Source organism: Canis aureus, unplaced genomic scaffold (assembly GCF_053574225.1).
Source record: "Canis aureus isolate CA01 unplaced genomic scaffold, VMU_Caureus_v.1.0 NW_027326412.1_RagTag, whole genome shotgun sequence".
Lineage (NCBI taxonomy): Eukaryota > Metazoa > Chordata > Mammalia > Carnivora > Canidae > Canis > Canis aureus.
In genome coordinates, this window is record NW_027554413.1 from 492,156 (window position 1) to 507,504 (window position 15,349).

Consider the following 15,349-nt stretch of genomic DNA (forward strand, 5'->3'; position numbering starts at 1 on the left):
CTCATAAACAAGACATTCTTGTTATCAGCCTACCTGTGTGTAAGCAACCTGTGTAGTCACTATAGTTCCCTCTAGACAGACTGGGAGGTGCTTGAGCTGCTCTAGCCTTTCCTCTCCGCTCACCTAAAGGAGGTAAAGACTGAAGGAAGCCACAGCTCCCTTCATGGAGTGACTGACCACAGGGTTCTGTATGGCCCACCTTAGGAACAGTTTGTGCAAATCCCCAAGGAGCTTTCAAGTTTTTTCTAAATATAAAAAAGTTTGTTAACAGTGAGACACATAAAAAATAAATCAGGGGTGGGGGGCGGTTCACCCCTCCATGATGTGATTAATGTCTGAAGCTACTCAAATTATGGTCTAGTGAGGAAAACTTCAACAAAAAAATGTCTCTTGAATATTAAAAGATTCTATTTGTTTTGTAATCTGCATTTTTATTCCCCAAGGGCCTCTCATTCCTGGTCTAATTCTGCAAGATTCTATCTTTTTTTTTTTTTTTTTTTTTTTAGGCTGCACATTTTGACATTTTGATGTTAGTATCAGCCTTATTGATGAATAGTCCCAAGTTTGGAAGTATTTTGAAAGCTGCCCTTGTCTGCCGCAGTAGGGATGCGCAAACCTGGTACGTCAATCCTTTGATGGTGAAAATCTCTGACAGGGTTTGGACATTCACAGTTCTGCTTATATTATTCTGCCAAATTGCATCATCTGAATTCAGCAGTTTAGCTTTTTCCTTTCTATCTTTCTTCTTAGAAAACTTTTTTCTTTCTTTTAATCTCTTTATGCCCTTAGAGCAAATTTTAATAGTCACCTAACCAAAAGAGAAGATACTTAAAACTAATAAAAGAGGCAGAAAGACAGATAGTAGAAAATGGGTTTAATCAGAACTCTCTAAGGCAAAGTTTCTAAAACTTGATAAATCCATGGAGATCTTTAAAAAAAATTGAACTCTATTGTTAACTCAAAATGTTTTCTAACTTAATGACATGAGCGATGTATAAACATAAAATGAGGTATGAATTCTTTATACTTATATTCCTTATGTGAATTTTATTAGTCAACTAATACTGATTGCATAAATGAAAGCACCAAAGATCTCTGTTGCTTGCACATTAAATTTATTTTTTTTTATTTTTTTTTTATTCACAGCTGGGTTTGGCTGATGTCAGGTAGACTAGGTAAAGACTAGCCCCAGGTTACAAGTAGAATCAGTTCTCCTCAAGTCTTCATTTTGAGATCAGAGGCTACACGGAGTATGGGGTTTTTGTTGTTGTTATTGTTTGGGTTTTTTGGCTCTTTGAGTTTTGTTTAGGTTTTTTTTAATGATGTATTACTGGACTAAAGAGGCAATGCCAAACCATGCACACATATTTAAAGCCTCATCATGTTTATTAACATTCCAGCCAGGTCCAGCTTCAATGGGGCAAGGAAATATCTTAGTTTACTCTAGTCGAGGTACTGCAAAGTCCCAAGGCAAAGAGCATGGATGAATAGATCTATAAGAGGAAGTATATGAAGAATTGAGAATGACAGCTGCTTAATCCACCACAGTCTCCTTCAAATAATAATTATTCACTTTGCTCCCTTTTGCAACATACTCCCCCCACCCCTGCCTCTCAAGACATTTTAATTAAAAAGTCTCATCCAGTCATAGCATGGGGTTCAAAGTTCAGGATCTGTGCTTTACCCTGGGGCCAGATGTGGCTCTTCCCAATCTAGATATTTACAAGCCAAAACAAAACCAAGGAATCTGTCACCCTCTGCCAACATACAATCATAAAACAGGGACAAGATTTAGCAGTAAACTCTCCTATCTGAAAAAAGGGAAGATTGGAAGGCATATGGGGTCAACTGGTCCACAGACACTCTGAAACAGGGATATATCAGCCAGTTTCTCCACTAGGGTAGGGAACAGTCCTTTATTCGGGCCCTGGCTCTGCTCCCTGGGACAAAGGGCCCAGTCCATTGTTCTCCACAGCCCTGCTCTGCCTCCGGTGTGATTTTTCTTTCCACCCTTTGGGGCCACATCTGAAATAGTATTGCCGAACATGAGCAGTTCTCTCACCCACTTGCTACCCTTAGAAAGTTGGGATCCCAGAGCTTTTTGATCCATCTCAAAGTCAACCTCTTCATCTAGCATGGCAGCACTTTTGCAAACATGGCTCTTGAAAACCTGTTGGATTTTTGATGCCGTTAATTACAGCCACTCCATGTGCCAAAATCCACACTGTAGTTTTTGTGAGGCCTGTCTCTCTCTAGACTTAATTACAAGTACTTTGAGTTCATAATCACTTTTCTCAAAAGTCATTTTGTCCAGGTGAAGGTATCTACTGCCAGACATTGCCTTAAGGTCGGTCTTAATGAGGTTGTGCCTGGATTTTGTCATTTCTGTGAGGCTATTTTTTAGTAGGTCTTTCAAATACAAGGTGTTTTTAAATTTTATCTCTTACTGAATGGAAAGGAGAAACAATTTTATTTATCAACCCTACAGCTTCTGGAATTTCTAGGTTCTCTACATCCCCTCTCAATTTTGCCTGCAAAGTGGCCAGTTTTTCTGAGCTCATCACTTTCTTGTTGTACCTTTTTGAATGCAGCAAATTACAGTCTGTTCACATTATCAAGATTCTGATTGAGAACCTTTCTGTCTGCCACAGGTTCATTAAGTACTTTTTTTTTGCCTTTGGGCCACTGAAAGCAACGGTTTTGCCAGTGTTTTGCTGCCACATAAACAGCTTGCCTCTTTTCCAGCTTCCTACGGCATTCTGCCTTCTCTAGTGAGGGGTGCTGCGAAGTCACAAGACATAAGCTTGGCTTGTAGAACAGAGAATGCTGGGATAGAGAGAGATGAAAAATTGGGAAGAATGATATAAATCATTCTGATATACCGCCCTGATATAAATCAACACATTTTGTAAATTTGTTTAAATACTCACAAAAACAACAAACCTCAAGGAAATAGCATTAACAATGTGATGACTTTTTTTTTTTTTTGGTTTATATCAAATCACAGCTCAAATGTTAATACTGCTTCTAGGCGTGTTCTTTAGAATATGACTTTACCACCATATGCCGGGTGATGACTCAAATCTCAGCCCAATTCTGAATTTTAGCTCTTACAAAGTCATCATTTATTTCATACAGTATGAGATATTTTGGCCTTCACTTGGCTTACACATGTCATTTACAGATCAAGTCTGACTGCATGCCTTTCTCACTAGTCTACCTCAATTACAGTAGCATACAGTAGCATACAGTCATATGACTCTTTGGTTAGAATTATTTGATTATAAGATAATCTTCCTGATGATCTAGAACATGCCCCTGTGTTCCTGTCAGTGCCAGCCAATTGTTAGTAATGCGTTGGCCCAGGAATGCCCGAGGCCAATCACCTGGGTCCATATTATTTATGCCAAGGTCCCATAGACATTTTCGCTGACCAGAGTCAATGGTGGTGGCTGTACCAGCCTTTGTGTTTTTACATTTGCAAGATGCACCTCAGTGCCAAAGATAAGGGAGCACTGGAGGTCCTGGAGGGTACACAGCACATCCAAGGGCCATATAGTGAGGTCATGGGTAGAGAGAGAGGGAAGAAGTGTGGATCTGGGGCTTTGACTTTATTGGCATCCAAGTGTGGTTCCCTAGGGTTTCTTGGGTTCACTCTTTATTGGAGAATTTACAGCATCCCAAGCAGGAATTGGGGTGCAAGAAAGAAAAATTGGGTTGACTCAAGCAATCATCTATCTAGGTGACACAGGGCTTTCTGAAAAGGGACCTTCACAGGTGAGGGCAGCCTAACTCCTTAGCACAGTTGTTTAGCTAGTAGCTGTGTCATACAGCTGGCAGTATGTTTATTTGAGATGGACTTATTTGAAATGAATACCTCAGCAATCAAAAGCTTGATGTCAGGCACCTACATTACAATCAAAAAGGTTAATGTCAGGCACTCACACTATATCGTGTTAAACATTTTCATGCTATTTTTGGTATGAAAACACAAGCATTTTTCAATCTCAGCACTCACATATGAGTGAGAATATGGTCTATAGATCCCCAAGCCGAGAACACTGATCTGAAGGGTTATGGGGGGATTTTAAATAACATGACATTCTTTAAAGAGCTTAACCCAATACTGAGTAAATGCTCAGTAATTTTCAGTTTCCTTCTCTTCCCTTTTCACTTTATAGATTAGACTTTCATAGTCCACAGTGAGCATTAATTTGTTCAGCGCTGTCTTCAGGTGGAACATCTGCATAAATCTAGCTTTGTGAATATTTTTAAACTGAGAGATTTTCCATCTGTTTTGGAGTTATAGCAGTCCACATTATCCTCACTTGAGCTCTTAATGATATATGTGTGATGGAAACAAGACGTCTTAACGTGTAAGTATTCACTGCCTCCCCAGTCCTGTCTGTGCAGATTCTACCCTTCCCCCACCACCTTAAGCAAGTCTTTCTTTGCCAGTCTAGTTCTTGGTGTTTTTGTAATGCAAAATTAGAAGACAGGGAGAGCAACTGGGCCAGAGCTGCAGTCAAGTAAGGGAAAGGATATTTGCTTTCTGGGTCAGCCCTGGGTTCTTTCTTGTGGAGAATCCAGGTAATGAGCAAAGCAGAAATGAAACCATAAAAAGAAGCTCAATTCTAAATTGATCTAAATAAGAAAGAGATAAGGTGGGGGCAGGAGGAAGAAGACAGAAAAGCCATAAAAGGTGGGTGTCAGGGGAATTGGGGGATTTTGAGAAGACTGCAAAAAACACGGAGTACGAAAGAAGTGTGGAAGACAGATAATATTTTTTAAAGTATTGTTGTGGGTTATGGCACAGATCTCCCTAACAGTTCTTGAGAAATGCACATAAAATATTAAAATGTCTTTTAATTTCTGTTGGGCTACTGGAGTATATATTTCTTCAAATGGAATGCTATGCTAAAATTGATTCATCTGAGCCCTGTACACACATATACACACTTTATATTTGGATCATATACAATCCTTCCTAACTAAACAGCCAGGATCCGGTTACATATTCTCTTTGAACTCAGCCTGGGGCTCTATCTGATCTTTTGCCCACCCCAACCTGGGCAACCATCTCCTTCCAGACTGTAAGAGAGAGAAATAATCTTCTATTATATTTGAACCAATGATTTATGGAAGTATCTGTTATTGCAGCTTAGCCTATACCACAATCAATACATTTAGAATATGTTGCTTTCAGTTTAAGGAATTATTAATTAATAAATAATGTAACTTTTATATACCACTTTCCATATTATGCAAATAATATGATGTTCAGTCCAAAAGTTCAGTCATCAGAGAAGTGCCATTCACTGGCATGAGAATTCATCTCTTCCTGTATAATTATGTTGTGATTGATTAAAATAAAGTTCAGATTTACAAAACTAGAATAGTGAGCCAGCTGATAGCTGTACATTCTTATAGCATTTATTCACTTATTTAGTAAAATTTTTGAATGGTTTCCAGTGTCCAGTCCAGCACAAAAAGAACTTGGAAGTTATCTCTCCTATCCACATAAAAATAGCTGAATCAACAACAATTCTGGGATCCATTAGAGAACTGAGGTCATAGGGCAAACCCCTGCCTCAAAAATTATAGAGACAGATAGGTGAATCCCACGCAGGAAAAACCTTCTAGAGACCCATTTATGGCATAGGAAACCTAAATTGTAATTGACAAATTGCTGGAGGCTCTGTGCAAATTTGAGAATTAAAAACTCCAGAGTGGGATCCAGCCTTGGGAAGGTGGAATGAGTTTTATCTCCAAAAGCCCTACCAGGTTCTCATAGAAAAGATCAGAGGAAACTCTCCACTGTGTCTGGCAAAGAACCATAGGAAATATAAGAAATATTGAATTCTTACTATGTAATGTACCAGGCAATGTATTTGTTGGAGTTACAGTGATGTTAAACAAAAGCTCTCTCTTTGTGGAGCTTTTTTTTTTTTTTTTAAATATTTATTTGAGTGAGAGAATGAGCAAATGAGGGGAGGGGAGGGAATCTCAAGCAGATTCTGTGCTGAGTACAGAGCCTGATACAGGACTTGATCTCATGACCTGAGCTAAAACCAAGAGTCAGATGCTCAATTTATTGAACCACCCAGGTGCACCTCTCTTTGTGGGGCTTACGTGCTAGTGAAGAAATAGGACAATAAACAATAGAATTTCAATCAGTGATAAGTGGTATGAAGAAAATAAGGTAAAGCGAGGGCTAGAAAGTGATCAGGGAGGAAAGTACAGCTATTTCAGATAAGGTGGTCAGGGAAGATCTCCCTAAGAGGTGGCATCTGAGCTGAGGTGTGAATGGATTAGAAGCTTGCTTTGTAAATGCAGATAGATCCATATTCAGTCCATTAACATTCTTCCTTCTGACCTTCTAGACATTCATGGACACCATGGATCCCAGAGAGAAGCTGACAGAAACAGTCTGACCTCCAATGTATCAGTGAGGTCAACTGCTTGATCTCTGGTGCCTAAGATTATTGCAGGGAAATGTTTGATGAGGAAAAGAAAGTAATCAAATTCCTGGATGAGTTATGCAATAGGTCTGTTCCCCCCAAAACCTGTCAATCTTTCAAATAAACCCTTCTGAATTTTGTGATCTATTTGTTGAGATTGCTTTTCATGAGCTGATTAATTATAGTATATTATGATAATGTTCTTCATTAGGTAGAATGTTCTGTGATTGATTAATATAGCTCCCATTTATTTGATTAATATAACTTTATTTCTATTGCTAGTCAAATATACTATTTTCAAGTGGTTAGATATAGTATCTGTAGTAATTTTTATTTCAGAAATTGGGACCCCTTGTGCCTATTTTAACATCATTTCTACCCCACTCCTATCCTCCATTTATCTATAAAGTAATACTCATTTATCACACAGTTTTTTATATTTTTAAAACCAGAGGAGGGGGTACTTGAAAAGCCGAGAGTAATGGTTTACAAACTGTGCACCCGGAAGTAGCGATGTAGATTTGCCTTGGGAGGCAAGTAGAAAGCAGAGAGAAAAGGAGAGGCAAAGAGGCTGGCATTGGAAGAATGAGAGGTGGAGACTGCAGGACTTCAGGCCCACATTTGTCAAGAGAGCCAGGCTATGCTGCAATGGCATACGATCTCAATGGTATCCTATCATGAATGTTTATTTCTCTCCCCACAAACACCAGCATAAGGCAAAAGACCTCTTCCATCTAGTAAGCGTAGGGTCCAGCTGTCATCATAGTGTGATGCTATTATGTATCAATACACAGACTCCACTGTCTGTAATGGGAAGAAAGGAATGGAGGATCCACAGGGGTTTTAGGGCCGGAAAGCCATCACATGGTCTCAAGCTAACTTTAAGGGAATCTGGAAGACCTAAGCAACCACCTGGAATACACAGAAAGCCCAAAATATTTCTGCCAACAAGCCCTACCGCCACTTTGAGGAGGGTAGCTATTTATTTATTTACTTATGTATAATGTTTCCAAGGGATATTTTACCTGAAGAATGCATTTTCTAGCTAAAAAAAAAAAAAAAAAATATATATATATATATATATATATATATATATATATATATATATACATATAAAGGCACCGATCCAAAAATAAAGTGATTATTTCAAGGGGCGCCTGGGTGTCTCAGTCAGTTAAGTGTCTGGCTTTGGCCCAGGTCATGATCTCACACTGGGCTCCCCGCTTCTCCTTCTGCCTCTGCCCCTCCCCACTCCCACTTGTGCTTACTCTCTCCTTCTCAAATAAATAAAATCTTTAAATAACACGATTATTTCAAATCTAAGATTGCCTCATTCTGGTATGTTTCTGAGAATATCAAACTTTTATGGTTTGACCAAGATCAGGAAGACTGTTGATAGATTGATATACTGACTTGTCAGAATTGACAAAAAAGAACATCATCCCATGTAGATGTTGAGCTTCTATTCTAGAACAATAGTCCTAGGACAGGGTATAAAGTATTGGTGACCACCATTCATTCCACCCCTTTTCTAGTTGGCCTTCTCAGGTCATAGAGACTAGAAACTTAAGATCTACATTTTCCAGACTGCCTTGCAGCTTGAATTCTGAATGTGATCTAGGCTTGACAAATCAGATGTACTCTGCGGGAGACTTGGCATTTGGAAGTACGATAGAGGCCTTGCCTCTGCAGTTTTGATATGTCTTCTGGTAGGCCTCCTCACAGAGACATTTGAGGTTTTCCATGCTGCCCTCAGCTGTTCCAGTGGAGTGGGGCAGAGGGAGAGAGGAAATCTAAGCAGACTCCACGCTCAGGATGGAGCCACAGGCTGGGCTCAATCTCACAGCCCTGAGATCAGGACCTGAGACAAAATCAAGAGTCCCATGTATAACTGACTGAGCCACCCAGGCACCCCAATCTAAATGTTAGCTTGAATTACAAAATATAAAAATGTATTTGGTTTATGGTATTTGCAATACTGCATTTCCACATGTGAACTTTCTTTGTATAAAGTAATTTCATATATTCATGTTATGAAAACTTGGGACACCTGGGTAGCTCAGCAGTTGAACGTCTGCCTTGGGCTCAGGTCACGGTTCTGGGATCCTGGGATCGAGTCCCCCTTTAGGCTCCCTGCAAGGAACCTGCTTCTCTCTCTGTCTATGTCTCTGCCTCTCTCTCTCTCTGTCATGAACAAATAAAATCATTTAAAAAAAAAAAGAAAAAGAAAAAATAAGTAGAGAAAAATAATTTCATCAAAGGGGAGTAAAATAAGTCTAAATCTAGTTATAAAGTGTGAATTAAAAATTCATAACTAAAGCAATCAGCAATTACAGGATAAGTCACCATTGTATATAGTATTCATATTTATATCGCAGTCTAGTCACTATGTTACAGAAATAGCTTTCTTATTTTGTTTTTACAAATATTTCTCTATACCAATAATACCCTTAAAATAGTTTTTCCATCTCTATCTATGTCCACTGCTTTCTGTAAAGACTGTATCTAACTGGGTACTATTTGTCTTTCTAGGTTAAGAAGAAAAGTCTGAAGTAAGCTATAACTAAGTTCTTTGCAACCTTGCTCTTCAACGTGTGGTTAAAAAAAAACACAAAGCAAATAAACAAAAAAAAGCAAAAATAGACCCATAAATACAGAATAAGCAAACTGGTGGATGCCAGAGGGCAAGGCAGTGGGGGGAGGGGCAAATGGGTGAAGGGGAGTGGGAGGTATATAGGTTTCCAGTTACAGAATGAATAAATCACAGGTATGAAAGTTACAGCATAGGGAATGTAGTCAGCGGTGTTGTAACAGTGTTGTATGGTGACAGATGGTAGTTATCCTTGTGGTGAACATAGGATAATGTACAGAGTTGCTGAATCACTATGTTGTACATTTAAAACTTATGTAACATTGTGTGTCAACTATACTTCAATTAAGCAAGCAAGCAAGACTATGGTCCTTGAACCATCAGCATCACCTAGGAGCTATTAGGAATGCAGAACATACCCAAATGTATGCATTAGGGATTTGGAGCAGAGCACAGATGTAATCAAAAGTTTAAAAGTACAAACTTTGAAGAAAAGTTAAAAGCTTCTAGAATTAAAATACTTAAAGGAAATTGAAAAAATAATCTTCTAACCTTTGTCAGAGAATGGTTTCTGGCTATTCACACTCTCTAGCATCAACCAGAAAAGTAATTAGTTCCATATAAAGGATGAGAGTTTCAGGCGAGGCATAAAATTAATAATGGAACATCTCTTTATTTGAGGGTCTTTAAAAATATATTGGGTAGAATCCCATCATGATCTAATTGTGGCCTTGACTAGATGTGGAAAGATAGATTATATAACTCTTTAAGGTCTTTTCTAACTAAACAGTCAATGAATGGTCTCTGTATAAATAAAATTCCATCGTGAAAATCAACTCAAGTACCTCGTACCTTCCGCCATGCTATTTTCCAAGCTTTGGCTGGAATATTCAGAAATACTGGCAGCTATATTACCTCTTCTGAAGAAAAAATAGGGAGTACAATTCTTGATCCTTTTCATACTGGCAGTTTTAAAGACTTTTAGTGCATTCCTCATACTTACTTGAATTCATATTCTTATGTACTTAATAAGTTATTTTCCTGCCAGTTTGACATATTAACTCATGTCTGAATTAAAGGCCTTATTAAATGTCTGAGTCAAGAACAGGAAGACTGATCAGAGATCTGTTGCTGAATCCCATGTGGTTTCTATCTGGTAACTTTAGGGTGGCCAACCATCCCTTTTTGCCTGGGACTGGAGTGTTTACCCAGACACGAGACTTTCAGTGCTGAAGTCAAGACATTCAGTAACATTACAATTCAATAATACATCTTTCTGTGAATGCATGCATGTATGCATGCTTATATATACCCGCTCACACACGTTTGTCATTTTCATGTTCTTCTTGGTTTACCGCTGCGCCACCCAGGGATCCCTGACTTCACTTTAGAAGACAGAATAACAAGCAAATAAATATATACCTCTTTCCAATGTATGTGCTATGTGATGAGCTGCACCACTAAGCCAGTAGTCAGCTGTTTATCAACTCATTTTTTTAAAATGGGTAAGAAAAAATCTGAAGTTCCATATCTGCATTGTGAAATAAAAAAGAAAAATTCTCTAAATAGAGACATCTTATCTTGCCTATGGTACAAGAGAACAGTTAGTGAAATGGTGCCTCCCTTTCAGCCTTGTAAATCCATTTTTCCAAGAGTAAATTCATTTTCATCTTGTGAGGCTGACAGACTGAACTTCACACACTGCAACCGGGGAAGGGCATACTCTGAGCCAGGTGGCTCGTCATGTGTAATGAAAGGGATTTTCACCATCTTGTCAATCTCATTTTTTCAAAATATTCATAAAATTGTAGAATTGGCTGTATCTGTTTCTCTTAAGTAGCACTTCAGTGTAAAACAACTGATACTGAATTACTCAACTTAAAACTTTTTAGACCAGAAATGTTTCAAGGATATAGGAACATTGATTGAATCAGTGAAAATCCATGAATAGAGAATGATACTGAAAAAAGAAGCCCTCCTCACCAGATGTCACCATTTGAGGCAGTTATTAAGTAAGTTTTTTCCTTTGAAAACATGTATCTAATGGGGAATATTAAACATTTATTTTGCTGCCCCAGTTAGACTATATTACAGAGTAACCAAACCAAAACAAAACAAAACAACACCACTTGATGAAAGAAAGTGTTATTTCATAGAAAAGTATTACCTACTAAGAGAAAAGGAAGGATTGAATTAGATTTTAATCATTGTTGATCCCTAATGAAATTATTGACCTAGGCAAGGGTTGTCAAGTAGTGTTAAAAAGCATTAAGTGCATGTTTTATGGGGAATCTAACTGTTATAAAGTGCCAAAGCAATACTAAAGATTTCTTTCTAGTCACAGGAGAAAAACATAAGTGTACGTTCACAAAGCGACCAGATTTTCAACACCCGAATCCAGTGCTCAAATTTAGCCCCCTGAATGGTGGAGCCATCAAACATTATGTCTCCTGATGTGACACACAAAAAAACACAAACTGTCACCTGTGGCATATTCTAGCCAAAATGTTTAACATAACCTGAGCAGAAGTTTATTTTTTTATTTTTTTATTTTTTTTTTTGAGCAGAAGTTTAAACCAAACTTTCAGCATAAGAAAATAGTGTGGATGGGGGAAGTTCAATGATAGCACCAGAAGACGCCCAGACAAAACCAAGACGAATCATTCTGTTGGGGTCCTTGGTCGGATCTGTTCAACAAGTCAGTGTACAATGGAGGAAAAAATTAAGGATGATGCTAGAATATAAGAAAACCAAGAGCCATAAAAGCTAGATTCAACACGTAGGACCTACTAGCTCTAAATGGTATTATGAAGATAATTGAGAAAATCTGATTCAAGATAGACTATTAGATAAGATTAAAATTTTGACTCACAAAGGGAAAGATCATTAGAAAACCAAGATACAAAACAACTTGCTTTGCAATCATTTCATTTTTTATAAAAATACATCCATATATAAAAAAGTATCTGAAAGCAAATCAAAAAGATATTAAAGATAATCTCCAATGGTGGGAATATAGTGCTTTTCTTTTCTTAATTTTTGCTTATCTTATTTTCTAGCTTTCTCAAGGTAGCAGTGTTTGTAACAATAAGATTGTGTGTGTGTGTGTGTGTGTGGTTTAAAAACTATAAGAATTAAACACTGAGGGTGGGAGTGCCCATGATTTAATGCCCTTAGAATTTTAGATCTCTCTGGTACCTCACACTGATTACTGCAATAATTTTCAATGACTTTAAACAGAGAACTCTTAATCTTCGGTAAGGACTATTGGTGAAGATTTGCTCATCTCCTTTTGTTTATTGCTAATAATATACTTCTGAACATAAGAAAGTGATTCTGTTTTAAAGGAAGAAAGGAATTAAAAACAGAAGAACAATGAAAGGAAATCTGTGAAGAGGGTATTGGGCAAGGACAGAAGTGAGGAAAGAGATAGGAAGCACATGATACCTATTTTGAAGTATGATGATACACACGTGAATGAAGTCTCTGCAGCCCGTACCTCTCCACCTAGCTATCTTCAAATCATCCCTTTGGGAAACTTTCTGTCTTTCCAAGTCTCTGCACGCTGTTTTAGCCCTAAAAACAATCTCAACGTGCTATATTAACTACCTACCCACTTACCTCTTTCTGTCTAGACTGAGGGCAAGGGACAGATTTTTGAAACCACTGTATCTCAAGAATCAAGCACAATGCCTGGAATAGAATGGATGCTAAAGTATTGACTCAATCAGAGGAAGCCCTCCAAGAAAACATAAACTAATATTTATAATGGGGCAAGAAATTGCCCCAGCCACTAATATTGCATCTCTATATGTCACAGAAATTAAAGAAACACATTCTGAAGTAAATGAGATCCAAAACAACCGGGGAAATCCTGCCAAGAAGGCTGTAGTCAAAAAAAAAAAAAAAAAAAGAAGGCTGTAGTCTTCAGGAAATCAATGCTCCACAAGATCAGCTGACAAGATCAGCTATTTTAGCCTCTGCTCTATTTGCAGATTTAAGATTGCAGAGGGCACCTTCCACAGGAGATTGGTCGGTTTCCTGAGTGTGTAGCATTCAGCCCCCCAGGCACCCTCTAGTACCTCCTCCATCTTACTGGGAAGTCAGAGTTGAGTCATAATCGTAGGTCCAGGGCCAGGCCTGCATTTTAAATCCCCAGATCCACAAATGAAATCCCTAACATGCCAGACTCCTGGCTCCATTATTTAGTAGCTATATGACCTTGAACTCAGATTCCTCATCCAGAAAAACCTGATTCTAGGACTGTGCCAGGACATTGTGTAAGAAATGAAGTGATTCATATAAAACCCTGGACAGTGCCTGGCACCTAAGTGTTCCATAATTATGAGCTCTTGCTATTGTTACTATTCTCCCTCACAGTAAAGAATTCCACTACGCACCCAATTATCCCAGAGGCCTCCATACCCTTCCCACAGTGAATTGGCAATGTCAGCAATTAGCATCCATGACTGCTCTTTTTTTATGGGATACAAATGAAAGCAGTGGACATAAAACACAGGTCTCCCAATATCTAGCTTATGCTCACTTCTTGGCAGCCTCATCATTTTCACCATTTCCTTTACAACTCTGAAACTTCAGCTTTAAAAGCCATGGTCATTTGTTTATCTTCTTGAGGATATGACTTTCAATGGGAATCTACCTTAGCTGTTATTTAAGAACAAAAAGCATAAAACACTCTTCATCTGCCCCCTTCAGGTAAAGATGACATTTAACAATAATTGAGAAAGTAACTGCTTTCCAAAAGACACTCATGATTTACAAGTGTACCCACCATTGTGTGATTTTGCTCCTTAAAATGACTTGTATTGCCTATTGAAACTCCAATCACACTTTAAAAACTTGAAAACAGAAATTTTCACATCTTTTTAAAAATTTCTCAAAGAGTTTAAGCGAATTATTAAAGTCAGTTGTTGAAAATAAAAATGCAACATGTGATTAATTTATAAGAACTGATTGATATCAAGGAAGACTTGTAAGCATAATTTTTTTAAAAAGATTTTATTTATTTATTCATGAGAGACACAGAGAGAGACAGAGACACAAGCAAAGGGAGAAGCAAGCTCCATGCAGGAAGCCTGATGTAGGACTCGATCCTGGGACTCCAGGATCACACCCTAGGCCAGTGCTAAACCGCTGAGCCACCCAGGGATCCCCAAAGACTTGTAAGCATAATTTTAAGCAAACTCTTCTTTTAATTGTGGGTGGGCCGAAAACAAATGGTAAATGTGGTCTGAAATTGACCTATTCTGTGTGAATCTGTCTTGTCTTGAAGTATCTTTTTTTGAGATGACATGAAAAACAAGTCTCTAATTAACCTGAACTTGAGCCCCAACTTTTAAATTATTATTAAGCCAAGATTTTTTTAATTATGAAGCAATTCAAATTATAAAACTTTCACTAAAACCTGTTGATCATATTAATATATATTTACTTATTAACAATTATATTTTGCTGGAAGCAAAAAATATTTTTGTTTCACTGAGAGAAAAAGATATTTTAAAAATATTACTTACCTTTGCCTTTAAAAAAATTTTTTTTTGTGTTTTAGAATTAACATGATATAATAGGACAATAGTGCACATAGACTATTTACAAATACATGATTATATATTAGAGACGTCTGCCCAAAATATTTTTTACTAATCAGGGTGTATAATTTAAAAAGCTTAAGCGCCACTGCCCTAAATCAATTTTTTCCCTAAGTATGATTTGAGAAACATCTGTGTTAGCATTGCCATAGGGCCTAAGCCCAGGAAACCTGACTTTCAGCATGTATAGTTGGGATCTGGAATGTGCATTTTTAACAAGTACCCCTGCTTAAGGCAGTTCACAAGCTACATGTTGAAAAACATGGTGTTGAAGGAAATAAAAAGCATTTTGTGGAGCTCATGATTGCCTGTGAATAAGGCTGGTAAGTGGTAGTAGCCATATGCAGTGCCCATAATCAGCTGTCTCCTCATTCATCTTAAGGGAAATAATTTGCAAAGCTGACTTCGCGGGATCCCTGGGTGGCGCAGCGGTTTGGCGCCTGCCTTTGGCCCAGGGCGCGATCCTGGAGACCCGGGATCGGATCCCACGTCGGGCTCCCGGTGCATGGAGCCTGCTTCTCCCTCTGCCTGTGTCTCTGCCTCTCTCTCTCTCTCTCTGTGACTATCATGAATAAATAAATAAAATCTTTAAAAAAAAAAAAAAAAACAGAAAAGCTGACTTCGCTCGAGTGTATAATCCCCTGACCCTCAGTGAAAATATTGTTTCCTAAGAACGGCTCTGTAATAAT

The 15,349-nt window shown here is 38.1% G+C and overlaps 1 protein-coding gene and 1 long non-coding RNA gene across 3 annotated transcripts in view; one reads left to right on the forward strand and one right to left on the reverse strand.

Moving 5' to 3' along the window:
- LOC144309468 (outer dynein arm-docking complex subunit 2-like) overlaps nt 1-6,530 on the forward strand; it is a 262,922-nt gene extending 256,392 nt beyond the window's left edge. Inside the window, exons 26-28 of the transcript XR_013375457.1 lie at nt 507-619; nt 4,182-4,376; nt 6,384-6,530. The gene's annotated coding sequence lies outside the window, so the exon portion shown is untranslated. The remainder of the gene's footprint in view (nt 1-506; nt 620-4,181; nt 4,377-6,383) is intronic.
- LOC144309472 (uncharacterized) overlaps nt 1-15,349 on the reverse strand; it is a 183,875-nt gene that overhangs the window by 158,585 nt on the left and 9,941 nt on the right. The gene's annotated exons all lie outside the window — the stretch shown is intronic.